The sequence below is a fragment of the Cygnus olor genome, chromosome 10 (assembly GCF_009769625.2).
Source record: "Cygnus olor isolate bCygOlo1 chromosome 10, bCygOlo1.pri.v2, whole genome shotgun sequence".
NCBI classification, from domain to species: Eukaryota; Metazoa; Chordata; class Aves; order Anseriformes; family Anatidae; genus Cygnus; species Cygnus olor.
The window spans coordinates 19,582,108-19,599,054 of record NC_049178.1 but is presented as its reverse complement, the minus strand read 5'-3'; the positions used below and the strand labels follow the sequence as shown (position 1 = coordinate 19,599,054).

The 16,947-nt window shown below is 37.4% G+C and overlaps 1 protein-coding gene across 5 annotated transcripts in view; it reads right to left on the bottom strand.

Annotated features, from left to right (window-relative positions):
- Positions 1-16,947, bottom strand: part of CNTN6 (contactin 6) — a 143,617-nt gene that overhangs the window by 97,208 nt on the left and 29,462 nt on the right. The window lies entirely within an intron of this gene.

Below are 16,947 nucleotides of genomic sequence, written 5' to 3'. Positions count from 1 at the left end.
CCCTGCTTGCTGCCCCCTCCACATTCTTGGCTAGCCTGAAATTTCTGGGACAACCGAGCCTTTAAACCTCCAAGGACATTTACACAAATCTTTTGTGGCACCCCTCTTCCCACTTGATGGCAGAAAACTTGGGTAATCTGTTGGAAAAATACAAATCAAGTATAATTGAATTTATAAGGACTTTTTTTTCCTTTTTATTTATTTATTTATTTTTTTTTCCCAGCAAGACTGTAATTTCAGTATAGAAAATATTCAGCATCTTGATGGGTGTTAAGTTTGGCTAACATTTTTATAGCTGGCAGTAGATATATTTTCATGCCTCATCAAGTTTCTTCTTTTCCCTATTTAGAGAGTCAACTTATGAGTCAAAGTGCTTTCAAGTCAGTGAAAGCGTTTCATAAACTTCAGTGAGCATTGGATCAACCCCTAATGAACAGAATACAAGCAACAGAAACCCCATTTGTTCTCAGTCTTCTAAGACTGTACTATGTAACATGTATTTATTCATACTTATTTGCATATATAGATGTATAGTACATATACATCCTTACAAGAAAATCCTCACACACACAAATCTACACTGTAAGGAAAGTGGGAAGAGATCTGTTAAGAACATCTTTCCGCTCTTCTATTCATATTGGCTGTATAATGTATAGTAAATGATAATTGGTTTACTAAATATTTTGGTGCTCAAAAACTATGTACAATAGCTATTGGATATCAATGACAGCTGCATTATTTTCAGGCAAAACTCAGTAGCAAAAATCCAGCCTTATTGCAATGAAAAAGAAATGATGAAAAGGGCTAGTTTGCAAATAGTTTGAAAGTACTAAAGCAAACAACGATTCCTCTTTTGTTTCCAGAGGGTACGCTTTGTAATTCCCATTTATGTTCAATAGGAAACGTTGTAATGTGAAGTAGTTGGTTTTTTTTTTTTTTTTTTTTTCCATTATTATGAGTCCCAGACCTTGTAGAAACCTTGATACAATCACCATTATAGGGGTCTTAAATTGCAGGTGGATGTTTAAGCTGTGTGTACATGCTATTTAAATTTTGCTTATTTACTTTGAATAATTGGAATGAAATGGCTGCTTCATAGATGTTAGCTTTTCCCACTAAGGCTTAAATAACAGGCATGAATAAAGCAGAAACTAGCTGTAATAACTTGACATCAGAAATGATTTTGCATGTAGATAGAAAGGTTTATCTTCCAGAATAATACTTAAAAATAATAGAGATCATGAAGATAATAAAAGAAAGTCATGTTGAGAGAATTTATTTTTGTAGACCAAATTACCACCATGGCAAAAATCTTTAGGATATAGGAAGATTTGATAATGAAATCCCAGACTGCCACTCCCTTCTTGTTCACAGATGATTGATAATTTGGGAATAAAATCCTGGGAAAAAATCATCTTAAGCAATTAAGATAATGTCAGGCCAGACAAGATTAAGAGGAATGCAAGAGACATTTATAACTTTTTTAAACTGAAGGACGATCCTGATTTAAACCAGATTAATCAAACAGGGTATTATTTTCATATATATTGGGTTGACTGACTGATTTTCATATGCTTGTTGTCACAGTATTGACACTCCTTTAGTAGATTGAAACTAAATTTGGAACTTAAAATTAAACGTAAAAAATGGTCTTTCCTGGCCAAATATCAGGTACTGTCTATTGCAAAATTGATTATTAGCCAGTCAAGAAACTCAGGGGTCAAGCAGAAATATCTCCTTGCTTTACTTCCTAGCCCTTTATATTTCCATGAACACTTCTCCGCTCAGAGGGGATTTTGCTTTCTGTCCACTATTCTGAACAGAAAAAATCATTCTATTTCTGCTCTGCTTTGGGCTTTGTATGTAGTGTAAAAGTAGAGGAGTATGCAATACGGTATTCCAGCTATATATCAGCCCTGCTCTTTCACTCTTCTTTAGGTGTCTCCTTTTCTCTGACTGCCATGCGATAGGTTGGATGCACTTTTGATTTGAGCCTATATGACTGTTTTGATTATATGTACTTTCTTGTGTACTTGCAGATCTGGCTTACCCTTAGAAAATTTTTATTTAATTATTATTGGTTTAGCATTCTGCAAAACAAAACAAAACAAAACAAAAACTAAGTATCATAAGCAGCAGAAGGTGTAAAAAGTCTACCTCAGAAAAAATCTTGGGATTTCATGGAACATACCTGCACTGTTAGACACATACTGGATTTTGAACACCTGCTGAAAACAGTGAAGTGTAATAGTTGCCCACAAAAGGGTATCATAACCTTCTGTTGTGGAAAATATTGGACAATCTAAAAATAATTTGCACTGTATATTTTGTTATTGTGTCAAGTACTGAAAGCTCTTAGGCACTTTTACAATAAATAGAATAAATGGAGATAAATGAAACTGAACTCTGTTAAATATCATCAACAAAGTTCTGCTTTATTACTGGCAATTAAACAGTAAAAGTCAAAACACAAGCTATCATTATCACTCATTGATTAAAAACCAGTTAGAACATTGCATTTCAAACTAACCTACTGCTTTGCTCGTTATGCATTTCAGCATGAACAACAGCACAATATTTCAGAAATAATTAGGAACACAGCATAAGCGATCAGTGCTAATGTTCTTGAATAAAATTGCCAAAGCAAATGATTATAGATCAGCCAAAAGACACTATTTGAAGCCATCATCTTTTGTGACTATTTAATATCTTCATGATGATCTTTCTCTGAGCAAACACAAATGAAGTTAAAGCCATTTCAGTAACGGCATCCTAAAATTTAGCAGAAGCAAGAAACATTGTAAACTTTGTAAATGCTCATGTTTTGGAAAGTAATAGCTAGCAATTGAGTTCTCAGACAATTTTTGTCCCTAGTGTCTGTTTTAAAGGGGCTAATATCAACACTTCTGATGTATGGCAAGCCAGGAATGTCTTACTGTCAAATTACTGTTCTTTTCCACTCAAGTAAAAAATGACCTTTTTTTCCAATCTATTCTCAGTAAAATGACAGCATAAATAGCAAAACAAAACACAACTGAATGGAGAAAAAGTATGCAGGCTGATAGGGCTGCACTGAAACTCTCCTTTGGAGCAGAGACAGGAGGGGAGGGCTCAGCAGGCAGGGCCAAGATGACAGCTGCTGTGCTTGGGAGTCAGGAGTGGGTGGGGGGAAATGTCGCTGATGATACCAGCAGGCTGAAAAACCCGGGGGAAAACGATAAGGTGGAGAGGCCTTCCATTACACCATTCAGGCAGTCCATTTCCCTTTCTGATGACTTAGTCTTTGTTTCAATGCTATGATGTTGCAAAGAGAGGAATCCAACATACAGTTTTTCTAGGGGTCTCTGTTCATTCTTCCCAAGGCACTCACTCCAAAGAAGAGCCTGTGGAGCGTGGGATGAATTGCCACTTGGGGACAGTTTGTATGATTTGTCCTCTGGTGTCTCCGATGCTTATGTTTCCAGAGGGAAAACAAAACCAGAACAGATTTTCTATAAAAAAATACATCTATATCTACACTTCTCTGGTATCTACTTGATTGTCATTGCCAGTTTAGCTGGCTGGCATCTCTTTATCCTCATTCTTGCCTCCTTTTACCTCTACTTTAAGTACTTGTTGTAATCCGGCAATTTTAAGAAACAGGAATGATTAACAAAGAAAATGTTTCTATTTTATCCAGAACTTGAAAGCTGTAATTTCAAATCAAGACTTTGTCTTTGTTATCATCAACATTGTTTTGCAAAACCAATTTTTTTCCTGCTGTGATTTACACAGATCCCTCGACACTACTGTAATTAACGCCTAGGGCACATTTTGGTTTCTACCCTTGCCTATACTTTCATTTAAACGCCCCATTTTCCCTCTCCTTTCACTAAGCTCACAAAAACTAATCTAAGCCTCATGCCTTCTCCCTACCTGGAAACCTTCCAGAAAGGTCAGAACACAAGCAGAAAACCCAATCCAGGCTTAGGACCTCCTTTTGCTTAACTCACTCCATGGAGTCCTGCACAATTTTGCACAATGTCATTGCTTGGACTGGAGGCAGAAATAGAGATAGGGCAATCTCCATTCTGAGCAGCCTGATGGGAGCTTTCATGGAGGGACAATAATGAAATGCAGGCAAAACATTTCATATGTATTACTTCTCTGTAATTTTTCTCTAATCCAAAAATCACAAAAATGCTGTAATTCTGCACAAATCTTGCATACTTGGACTGCATATTTTTCCTAGCTACAGCAGGAATTGATAACAGGCTGCTAAATTACTGCTTAATAAACCACTAAATGAGTGCCATCTAAGATAACGGGGCATTAAATGACAACTATTCAGGGAAAAAGTAGATGTGCAGAAAGGACTGCAAGAGGACTCTCTACATAGACAGAAATCGGATTAGTCATCTCATCTATGCCAGTGGTGAAATTCAAACTGAAGCAGATGTGAAAAAAGGAAAGCGGTTTGATTCTGTAACGTGCCAAAGGAAGGAGAGCACTCCTCTGCTCCTCACAGCTGCATGGCACAGGGGTGGGCAGGGCTTACAGTACAGGCGTACCACGAGCATTTACATGTAATAAATGCAAAGACAACATGCTTTTTGTTTGTCTGTCTCTGCATTTCATAGAATCGAAGAATCACAGCATCTATGAAACACAGAGACAGAAAAACAAAATGCATTAAATAACACAGAGTTAAAATATTATCAAACAGAACATCAGAAGAGATAGAGAGAGTGGAGAGTTTCAGGCTGCTAAGACAAACTTGAATTGATCCTCTGATTTCAGTGGGGTTTAGGTATTTGAACGACTGTCTGTTCTGTAAATGTAAGGGCCTTGATCGTACTGGTGGAAAGGCACCGTAAAAGTCCACGAGGGGTTGCAGAGCTTCAGCCCATACATCACAGCCCGGTGTCATCCATCTGCAGGCACGTTTGTCCCAGAAGGCAGAGAACATATTTGTTTGGCTTGTAGGAGCTGGAAAATTGTATCATCTGGGCTGATACTTAATACGTCTGCGGTGTAGTATCACCAATGGAGTTATGACAAACAGTCTGAAGGCCATATTTCTGGGGAATGACATAATCAATGATAGATCCTGGTCTAATTTAGGTAGGTTTGGAGTGCAGAGTTTTAAAGGAACAAAGCAGAGTGCTACAGGTTTCCGCTCCTCAATATTTGCTACCAATGGAATGTAAAACATTTTGTTTCAAAGCACTTATTGCCTGCTTGGTAGTGTTTTCACATCCCCATTATCTCAAAAACTGTTTAGACATTTTAGTCAAATGTCAGTTCATTATAAAATATTGTTGGTTTATTATTTTGGCCTGCAGTGAACATCCAATTTTGGGCTGACAAAGTGCTCTTTTCTCATCTTCTCCCCATAAATTAGCCATGTTTATGCACAGTACAGTATTTTATATATATCAGACTGAGACAAGAAATCTTAACTCAGGTTAAGTTTCTTTAAAAAAATATGAATTTCAGCTGATTTTTCAAATCATCTCTTAATGGTTTTTTTTAGTTAAAAGAGTAAGGATATGTTGTCTTAAGGGAAAAAAAATGTGAATCAGGCTGGATTCTGTTTCCAGAGTTTCAGTCTTTTTGTCACACAGGTGTTAGATGCTTAACTGTCAGGTCAGTTTCTTTATCTTGTAAAACACGGATAATTTGTAACATTTAAAGGTGTCTAAGGACATGGGCATTTAACTTGCAAAGGAATTAAATTCAAATTTTCATGTCTTTTAATCTGCAGCTATCTGTTCCTGGACCTGCTTAAAAGTTGTAGACATGCAGGCTATTTATATGAAAGCTTACCCAGCTCCTAAAGTTTTAATTCTGTACATCTCCAGAAATTATCGATTTTGACAGTGCTGACCGAGCAGAGATCTTAGCTTTCACAAGTCACCTGGAGTAGCTCAGAGGCACCAGTGCTGCTTTGTCAGACTGAAAATCTGAGCTCAGTTCTCTCCCAAAATGCTTCATCTCCTTGGGAGCCAGTGCCTGAAAGTTACTTTGGAGGTGACAGCAGCGGTAAGCATTGACAGTTGATGCAATTCTACATTGCATTTAATATGTAAAGGTTTGTTTTGGCAGAGAAAAGGTCTTTTTGATACTGTCATGTAGCTGACAAATAGCTGAGTTTCATCCTTTTTTTCTTACCTACTTTAGCCAATTTAATGCTTTTGAATTGAGGAGGCTTTGTAAAAGTAAATATCACTACAAAACACACTCAGAGATCTTGTGAAGATAAATCCTTCAACATCTGGGAATTTAAACATTGTCATAGAAAATCTTGAAAATACATATGGAAACAAAAATGAACTTGCCATCCAGATGAACTTCATGTGGATTCAGACTTTATGAGGAATATTTATTTCTGATTTGTTTTAAAAGCAAACATCCAGGATTAATAACAAAACCTGGTTTGTTGTTTGCTTTCTATACTTTGAAATATTTTTAATAATATGGAGTTGTTCCTAGTCCTTGGCTCTCACAGTAAAATTTCAGCATTCTGCGGTTAGTCTTAGACTGCCTATCAGCTTCATAGGCAGATTGATATATTACAGAGATGTACCTTCCTTTAAGGCAAATTTGTGGCGTACATGTACACCACCATTTTAATTGCAACACTGCACACAATTTTGTATAACATCCGTTTATCTTTAGGAGAGGCTGGGGGTTGATTTAGTGAAAAAAAATAAATGTACACTAATTAGAAGATGACAAGTCATGGCTGATAAGGTCACTTGTCAGACAAATATGAATTCAATATCTATTGCATAGACAACTACATTTTCTCTGGCCTGGAGCAAACAATTTCTCTTTTGGAATACCACAAATGTTTACAAGAAAGATGTAGAGAAAACTCTTTTATTTCTACTACATTCAGTGTAAAGTAGAATAAATCTAATTAGAAACAGCAGTTGAAGTTATAATGTTATATTCTGATTTGGTGCACTATCCTGTCAGTGATTTCAGTAGCTTTAGACTAATATGAGTGAACTATGAATCTGATTAGTTTAGTGCTCAACAAGATGTTAGCAGAGATTAACCCCTGCAGGTTTTTTCACATTGGCTGTTCCAGTATAATTTTATATATATATATATATATATATATAAGCTGTAAGAACAGTAATCAATCATCAAAATCTATTTGGTGTAAGTGTATGAAGTGAGACATTATTAGAAGATGAAGAAACTGTGTTCCGTTAACCACTCCTGTGTTGGTGGGAAGGCCATCTAAGCACGTGAGTCAAAGTTTTGATAGATTTTACTCTAAGCCACAAAGCCATTTTCCAGGGTGAGTTCGGTGCATGGTCTATTAGATGGAGACAAAGCTGCAGTTTGGGAGGAATGGCAGCCTGGATGTCTGCTGAGGCAGTGAAGCAATATAAACAAAAATCTGTCCAAGAGCACACAGCAATTCAGCAAAGAGGAAGCCAAAGGACAAGGTCTGTTCTCTGATTTTATAACATGCTCCTGTTTTCTTTTTTATCTCAAATGATAATGAGCTTTGCATCAGTTTTTAAGGAAATCCAGCTGTAAACAATATACCCATAGGCACGAAATGGATGTGTGAAAATAACTGACCATGAACCAAAGCTTTGTAGTGACGTGCCCCTGCCTACCTCAGCCTTTCTCTGCAAGATACGAGGTGGCTGCTGGAGCTGGGATGGGAAAGGAGACAGAACATCTCCCACAAAAATCCCCATACAAAAAATAAAGAGATAAAGAGATAAAAGAAAGGTGAAGCTGCTAACAGCATGAGCCATCCTTTGCCTTTGAATGCTCCTTTGAGCAGGCGCTGGCAGCAAGACAAGGGTGCTCAGGGTGACACTGCCAGCAGGTGAGATGTGACTTCAGTCCAGCCTGTCACTGCTTGAAAAACTGCCAGTACTGCAGCCTTCTTGGTTCTGTCTGCTCACATCAGAAATAGAAATGAACTAATGAAGATGCAGAAATCAAATTCTACCTAACTATGGCACTGGTGTGCACATGTATAGTGTGTGTGTGGGGGTAAGGAACAGCCCTCGCACACTGATTTCACTATGACTATCCGCTATCATTTTATACTCAGGCAAAATAACTTCAGGATGAACTACACACTAGGTTTTGACTTTCATGGATCTATTTAAAATGTTTGAAATATACAGATTATGCCAGATGTGCTATCACTAAAAGGGAGTCATGCTTACTTTAGACATACATCAGTAAGTCCCCTAGCCATTAATGTGAGCTCCCACTAATGGCCTAAGGGCAGCCATTTTGTGTCTTCTGCTTGGGAGCAAAAGTGAATGAAGTCCCCAGGGAAATAATGAAGTGATGTTGCCTATTCAGAGAAAATATTATCTCAAGAACACAGTACGATAGATCTGATCTTACATACAAGTATATTGTGAAGAGAAGACATTTTAAAGCAATGGTGACTTTCTTTGCTGGTATCTTGAATAGCTGGATTGCTTCAGCGATCTTTCACTTTTCCCTCAAAACCCTCCTTCTTCTTTTGTGCCCAGTTTGGAGCCATCAAGTACAATTATTCTATTTCTAAGGCCTTCCAGGAGTACAGTGAAAGGTACATTTGTCATTACAAAAATATCTTTGTCCATGAGAACATTTCATTCCTACTGACGGCAGCTCACACCATGGCAAAGCTCACAGGAGGCTTGATTAAAAGACCTGACTTACATAAGTAGAAACGAATGACTTTCAGGTAATTATAGCAGGAGCATGGCGTTTGGAGCTAAACAATATCACAGATAGTGCCTTAATTAGCAACAAAAGTGATTTAGCAGAGTAATAGTCTAATACCAATTCAATTGCTACAAATTATTAATAACAATGGCAGAGAATAACCAAGATCCAGTAACAACGAGATGCAGGATCTGTCAGAGGAAAACATATTGCCCCTTTAACAAAGAGAATGTAATTAGAGTAGAACAATAAAACATATATTAATATTGAACAAAGGACACAATACCGTAGTATTATGCCACACAGGCGAAAAAAATCCTACTGCTAAAATCCTAAAAGGGTCTAAAAATCAAACTCATAAAAGTAAAGGCGTAGAGGTTAGGATTAACTTCTATAGATTTACCTCCTGCTGCAAAGCTGATAGGACTTTAGACAGTTTCCTCTTTAAGCTGCCATACTAGGACAAGTATTGTCACCTCCAGACAGACCTTACACAGATCTAGGGAAGCAGAAAGACCCAGAGAAGTGTGGGCTGCTGGTGTCCTGTTGGTCTGAATTCTACCTCTGTATTCAGAAATCACTCCCTTACTCCCCTCTTACCTACGCAGAAGACAGAGAGCTTTATTTCTGTCTGAATGGTAACTGTGATAAGTATATTGTCAACTAATGCAATTATTAGCACAAATCTGGAAATATTAGGTGCAGTTTTCTCTGCAGTTTCTGAAACCATGTAATTCCATGTGAATTAAAAGTTGCTTTTCACTTTGATTTTTTTTTTGTTTTATTTGTTTGTTTGAAGTCTAACCTTAATATTTGATGACAGAATATAGAAAAGGGGAATTCTGAAGGATGAAAAATGAACACAAGATAAATAAGAAGAATCTATTTTCATTATTTGAAGGTTCAGAACTACAATCTAGTCTCATGGAAAATGTGTACTTGGCTTGTGATTTCGATTGCTTTTGGAGCTGATAGCACCAAAGTAGGAAAACCATAAGATCTGGATATAATATGGTTCAAACAATGTCTCATCTCTACCTCATAAATTTTCATTCATCCAGTCCCTACACATGGCCCCAGTAGACTAATCCATTCATATTTTTCTCAAATTACAGATCAGCATATGTCTCAGAGTTGGCTTCCCATGCACACACAGCAATTTTAGTGGTAATCCCGAGTTTCTCTTCCATATAGTCATAAGAAAAAAGAAATGCCCCACATCCCTAGGAGTTTTCTGTTTGTAATGTAGGCATAAGAACCAAAACCTTAAAAATGTAGTATTATCTGAAATAAGTCTGTGAACTCAGCTCTGTGACAACCCCATTTTCTGTCCCAGACAAGTGCCAATAATAGCAATAAATAAATAAATAAATAAAAAGATTTTGAATATATAAATTCTTTGCGGCTAAGAGATTGGAGGAGGAAAAAAAAAAAAAAAATTTTTGAAAAGCCCAGGTACAATGATTGTGATAGCAAATTTCCCCCAGGAATGCCAAGTAGGTACGAATGCAGTGAATTCCAAGAAGTTTTCAGTGTTAATTTCTACTCAACAAGAAACACACACACATAAACAGCAATCAATAATTGCTAAATGAAAAAGAAGTAGCAAATCGATAACTAGAGACATTTTATTTTCAAGCTTCTGCAAACAATGGAAGGGATGATCAGCCTGTGATTACGTGGAAGTAGTGGATATGGTTACAGCTCTTAAAAGTTAGCGAGCAAGGTCTTCACCCAATGTCAGTGTGTGCAGATCTGCTGGGTGGGTATATTAAGCCATATGGAAATTAGATCTGGGTTTCCATTTCTAAGTAAAGCAGATTTAATCATTTTGTGCATTTCCAAGGCCTGTTTTCCAGAAACAGGTTAAATCCTTATCATTCTTACTGTCTGTCCATTTGCATCCTTTTTCTACTAGTGGAAAGTTACAGTTTACAGCTGGTTTTCTCTTCATTTCATGTAGGACATGTCTGTCACTCTTACCACACTAAAACCTAACCTTTCACATGCTAGTGCTTTACTTGACGCACGGGTTGTGATGTTAGAAAGAGAAAGGAATTGATTGTTAAACTTCAAGGGAATCCATTATTTGATTAGTGTAACAATACACCAGACCAAGATGCCACAGCCTCAACTCTGTAACAGGGAATCTCAAAATCCAGCTTTGGGGTTTTAGTTACACATTCATTAATGAAGTATCCTCGTCTAATAGTGACCTCTGCAAAACAATGTCTTAAATGTTAGCTTAATGGTGAGATTATTATATACATTAAATGTAGGAATTATACTCAGTTAAATTGGCCTCAAAAACAATGATGTGTCTAACTTAAGTCAACTGTGTCAGTGATACATTATTGTGCCGTCTTAAGGCGGCGTTTGTATTTTTATTTTCTACTTAAATTTTCTATTCCTGGCAAAAGGAAATGCTCAAAATATTTTCAGTGTTTAATCACCTGTTAATTTCAACTTCTTGGCACTGATAATAAAGTGCAATTGAATTTTCTTTGAAGCTGTTGCATACACACACACACACACACACAAAGTTTATATATGTGTGTATATATATATATATATATAAAGCACCAGAATGTTATTTTACGAAGTTAATGAGCATTTCATACAAAGAGATTAAATGACTTGATATGAAGCAGAAAGAAACCATGTAAAATTCACAATATAGAAAAAGAACTCATTTCGTTTCATGTGAAATAACTAATCAAAGAGATTAAGAAGCAGTAATTATGTAAACCACTATAAGAATGGGTTAGGCCTTTCAGACTGTAGAAAAGACTTCTACTCTGCAGCCACACAGAAAACATAAAGTTCCAGTAATGACTTCCATGAATTCTAGCATGCTCCACTTAAATTCAGGAACTGTAAATAACATCTTTCTGACAGCTAAATCAATGCAACCTAAAATCTGAAAGTGTATTGACCCTCAAAGAAGCATCTGAGCTCTATCCTCTTTTTCACCATATGTCCATGCACTTGAGGGAATTCAAAAAGACATTTTTTTCTTGGAAACGAAGTATAATAAGGAAGATGCTTCTATAACGTGAATCTAGCCCACATTATATAACGTTAAATGATTGACATATCCAGCAGGTCAGTTTGACGTGATATGGCATACTTGGGAAACATCGCAGTGATACACGTCTGACTCTGAATAAAGACTGCCTGGGAGGTGGGCTTCTGTTTTTTACTGCAAAGCTGCAAAAACCCTTACAATCCTTAAATATGATAGGTGAGGCTTTCAAAAATGATCAGCCTTGCCCTAATTCTTCCTTTTTCAAAACAAATGATAAGACTGCCATTGAAATCTGTGGAGGCGTAAAAATACCCAAGCTGAGTCCTTCTCACTGCTGCTAATGTCACTTGTCACCTCTTTACTAATGTTATAATCACTGCCGCATTGTCATTCCTTTCTACATGTGCTTCATTACCATAGCAGTTGAAACCACAAACTGTTGTGAATATATCCCTCTTGGAATTGAGCAATGAAGGAAATAACTATCTTAAACTCCACTTTGCATTGTAACATCCTCCTGCTCCTGCAGCCAGCAAGTGGCAGATCCAGAAGTTGCTCACGGGCTTCCTGAGCACCAGTCCTCTCAGTCACGAGAGGGTCCGTCCCTTACATAGTCTTGTGCTGAAGTCAGAGGTTCACATTTCTCACATACCGTTTTTTTTTTTGGTCTCCTTTTTACCCTTGAGTTAGCAGCAGTTTGTGGTTCTGATAAGAGATGGGAAAAGGAAATAATTGTTCATTTTCCTTCCTAAAATTAAAGACCAGCTCTGTGTAAGCCCTTCTAGAAGTGAACAGAAACAGAGCAGCTCGCTGTCTACAACTCACCTGTTTTCCACCTTAAGGCAACGTTTGGATAATAATGTTTTCCAAATGTTATGTCTGCAAAACCGGGTGATGGATTAGGAAAATAACTTATTTTCGCTACTATATGTCAAGCTTTTCCTTTACCTTGCACATTTTCACATCCTTTTTTGGATACTAATATTTTTCCTGTTAATCCAGTAAGTATTAATTGAAGGCCCTGGTTTTGTGTCTGTGTACATGTGGCAGTTCTCAGAGTACTGGCTGTTAGCTGGGATTTCACTGGCCCACGTCAGACCCAGACAACTGATGTGCTGCATGTAAGGGGAAAGGCAAATGAGGTACCAGAGGAAGATGAGAATGAAGGTCACACCTGAGAGACCTTCTCTCCCATCTGCCAAAGCCCACATTAGCCTTTGCCAGGGCCTCGCTACATCACCAGTCATCCTCTCTTGCTTGAGGCTTGGGAGTCATTTACAGAAATAGAACTTTCAGGGTCACTGTTTCCCAAAGTCATGAGAACTTCCATGTTGTGCAAGGGAAACCTAATTATTTTCTTTCTCTGACTCATCAGTGGGTCTCTGAATGCCTCTGGTTGTTCAGAAGTGCCTTAACATTTCCAGGCTGGACTAGTTCATCTCCACAGTTTGCTGTTAGAAATAGCAAAGATGTCACTTGTCTTAAAATATATGGTCTGCTGTTCCATTCCTAAAGGTGCTGTTATGCTAACAATAAATCTGCAAGAGACTGCAGGCAGAGCGTGGGATGTGATGTATTCAATATTCATCATGCTGTGACCCAAAGGAGTATCAGGACACTTTACATCAGGAAATTTCTCTCCTAATTTAGCAGTTTCAAAATGATGGGCCAAAATACAGCCTGGGAGGTTGCAGTTGCATCTTCAATTGAATTTCATCCAATAAGCCAAAAGATTGTAAAAATATAATTACTGCCTCATTCCAAAATGAAAGTTCAGACTAACTGGTTTGGCTTTTAATACTTATCTTGTCTATGGCTAATTTTAAGTGCCTGACAGTTTTTACTGACACTTTCCTTTTTCATTAGCTTTAACACTGGAAATTCCAATTGCTTCCATCTGAGATCACCAGTAGAGCAAAGGACAGTTGCGAAGGCCATCTCTGTATTGAAGATTATATATTTTTGAAGCACAGAAGCCACCAAGAATCAGAGAAGAGGGGAGTCAAAACAACCTTTGGGAATGGGAAAGACACAAAATTTGGATAAGCATTCCAGGAAGAGTGAAATTGCAGAAACATTTAGGAGATAACTCTCCTCCTCTTCCTGAATGGTAAGGAGCCTAGGAGAAGTGACAGAAGGAAGCAGGGAAGCTGAGATTGAAGCAATGAAATTGATGCCAGAGTGGGACTGTAGCTATGTTGCTGTGAAGGGAGCTACCAACAGACTTATTTGTTCCCCCAGCATCGTATATTTAGATCAGCCACTGGGAAAATCAGACAGCACTTGTTTCTCTTCTCCCTGAAGATCTGCAATCCATACTTATATAAGATCCTATGTTCCTAACCTGGGTAATGGAAAAGGATGGGTGAAAGGCTTTTGTAACATATATATGATCAAATTATTATTTGCATTGCAGCATTGAACATAACCCTATAGGCAAAGGAGGAAATGGAGGAACCAGAGAGACAGACAGATGAGTCACACACAGTTGCATGGGCAACCTGCAGCAGATCCAGGCATAGCTCCCATTTCTAAATAACAGCCTAATATGCATCTGGGCTATGCTTAAGATCGCTTTCTCTCTTGGAGTGATACTGCTGGCAACAAGCCTTGCATGGTAGCTCCACAGGACAGAACGTGAGCTAAGGGCAGCCATGGGAGGAAAACTTGAGACAGCTTTTTTTTTTTGAAGAAACATTTCTTTTCTTTCCTGAGCACTCAGGCCACTTTTCTGTTGATATCAGCTTCTCAAAATTCTGTCTAAATCTTTAATCCAGAAAGTGAGTGCTCATTCTTAGCATGTTAATATCGAGCAATGTTTAAATTTCAACTATATTGTAAAGAGAAGGCTGTCATGCATCCTTACAACAAATACACAGAATTTAAAGTAATGATCTCTGTGTTTATCTTCATCAGCCTTCTCGCCTCTGGTGCTCTGCTTAGATCAGATTATCTCATTTAAATAGCAATGGGTTATGAAAAAAAGTCTAATCTGTTCCCTCACTGTGTCACTGTGCATGCATACATTACTTTGTTTTATTTCATCCCTTAAGGCACTTGCAAGAAAACCCCCAAAGACCCTTGTGAGTCACATAAAAAACAAAACAAAACAAAACAAAACAAAAAGAACACCACTGCTGGAAAATAAGAGTTGGAGGGAATAATATACATGAGCTTTCCATAGATTTGAAATATAGAGAGTAATTTGATTTTTGAGTAATTGAACTGCCATTTTGGGGGGCAATAATATCTAGCTCTGCTATGCAGCAGATTTAATCCTTAGATTTAAAATTAATTTATAGGTCAATATCATTTTTATTCTACACGGCTGGTATAACTGAGGTAGAGACAAGGAAGAAATGGCTGACCAACAACCTGAGATATTTTTCAGGTCCCAGCCCACAAGACTGTTCTCCACAGCGTCATGCCTAGTTTCTAATTTTCCCACTCCGTTCTATCAACCACTATATTGATGCCAGTCATCCATATAGTAAATCAAAGAAGTTTTATCCATAAGTGCTAGTTTGACTATTACCGTCAAGCATATTTCAGAATGCCATGTAGTAAAAATCAGCATACCTCCACTGAAATCAGGGGAGATAATTTATACTTAAGTATAAATTAACTTTTCTAGGTGAAGTCAGTGGGCACCTTAATTGATGATTTGATGATCAGTTGATCAATTGATCAATTGATCAATCAATTGATGATTGATCAGGACAAAGGTGCTGTTGTGGTCTACTCTTGGTGCTTAGGACTATGGAACATTTAAATTTTATCTATTAAGTCTTAAAAAAATGAACAAGTTCATATAAAAGTGAGCTCCTAGTATGTTTTAACTCAGTTGGCCCAGGATACTTGTCTCATTAAAAGATGATCCTCTGACAAGAAAGATGAAGATGACAAAAAGTTTTAAAAATGAAAGCTTAGTGAAAAGAAGTGAAGGAAAAGGTTATATATGGAAATATAAAACATGGAATATCTTGTCCACCACTAAGCTGTACTGGTCCTCCAGTGACTCAAATTTCAGGATCACCATCTATTGCACAACTGCTAAAAGCAATAAGCAATTAAGAAATCATAGGGGCATCCTATACATTAAAAATAAAAAGAAAAAAGAAAAAAAGATAAGTCGTTTACTTCCTTTACTTAGATGAGTAAAGAAAGAAATGACATATGAGAAGTATGCAAGCAGGGCTGATAAACACCATGGCGGGGCAGTGGGCACCCAACGTCGTTACAATTGAAGGTAATTAAAGGGAAGACTGGGTTCCTAAACTTGTTGTTGTTGTGTTTAGTTCAGCATATTTGGGCCTAAACAACTGACTGCTTATTTGAAATGTGTACAAGTGTTTTAATATGAAGTCCTTAACATGTTGGCTGAAACAGCCACTTAGTATTGATTTCACAGAATGTCAGCTCCTGTGATTTACTTTTCACCTGGAATCTATTAAACAAAATGCTATCAGTTTTAATTTGAATTGTATTTTAAAATACTACTGCAGTCTGCACTCTGCTTCTGTAGTTTCTTCATTTCAAATAGCTGCTGACTCATGCAGGACATAATTAATTTAAGTATCATTTGAGGTTGCTTTAATACAATTTCTTCATAAGTACACAAGTAACATATCAGATATTTAGAGTTCAATACATTAATTACAGACAAAAGTCAGTTGTCATGGTTTCTCTCACAGACTGTGAAAGGTCAGTACATCCCCAAATTCATTATAACCTCAAAGAGTTCAGTTACCATTGGTCTCTGGTCTCAGATGAGTCTGTATTGAGTCACATGAGTTAATTCCATTTATACGATTTTATGAAGCAGGATTATCAAGTTATACCTTTTGAATTAGAGGAAAGGTTCAAAAAACAAATGAACTCGTTACACCAAACCCTTATGGTGAACAAAGCCCAGGTAGGCAGAAAAGAACATTTTACCTCCCAATATGTCAGCAACCAGTTGAAGGACTAATTAAGCACAAGGGATATTCAAGAAGGAGAATGGGGGAAAGCAGTCCTGCTTCCTCCAACCACGCTTTCTCCTCTGAATGCCATCTGAGGACAGAGGGGATGCCCAGGGCTTGGAGCAGTGACAGCAGGGGTTGTGTGAGGGTCCATCACCATGCCAACTGGAGACAAGGGCGGAAGAAATATTTCCATTTGCTTCAGGCATGAAGCAAGATTTCCTTTCACTTTTGGCATTTCTGCTTTGAAAGTCCTTAGGATTCTTACCT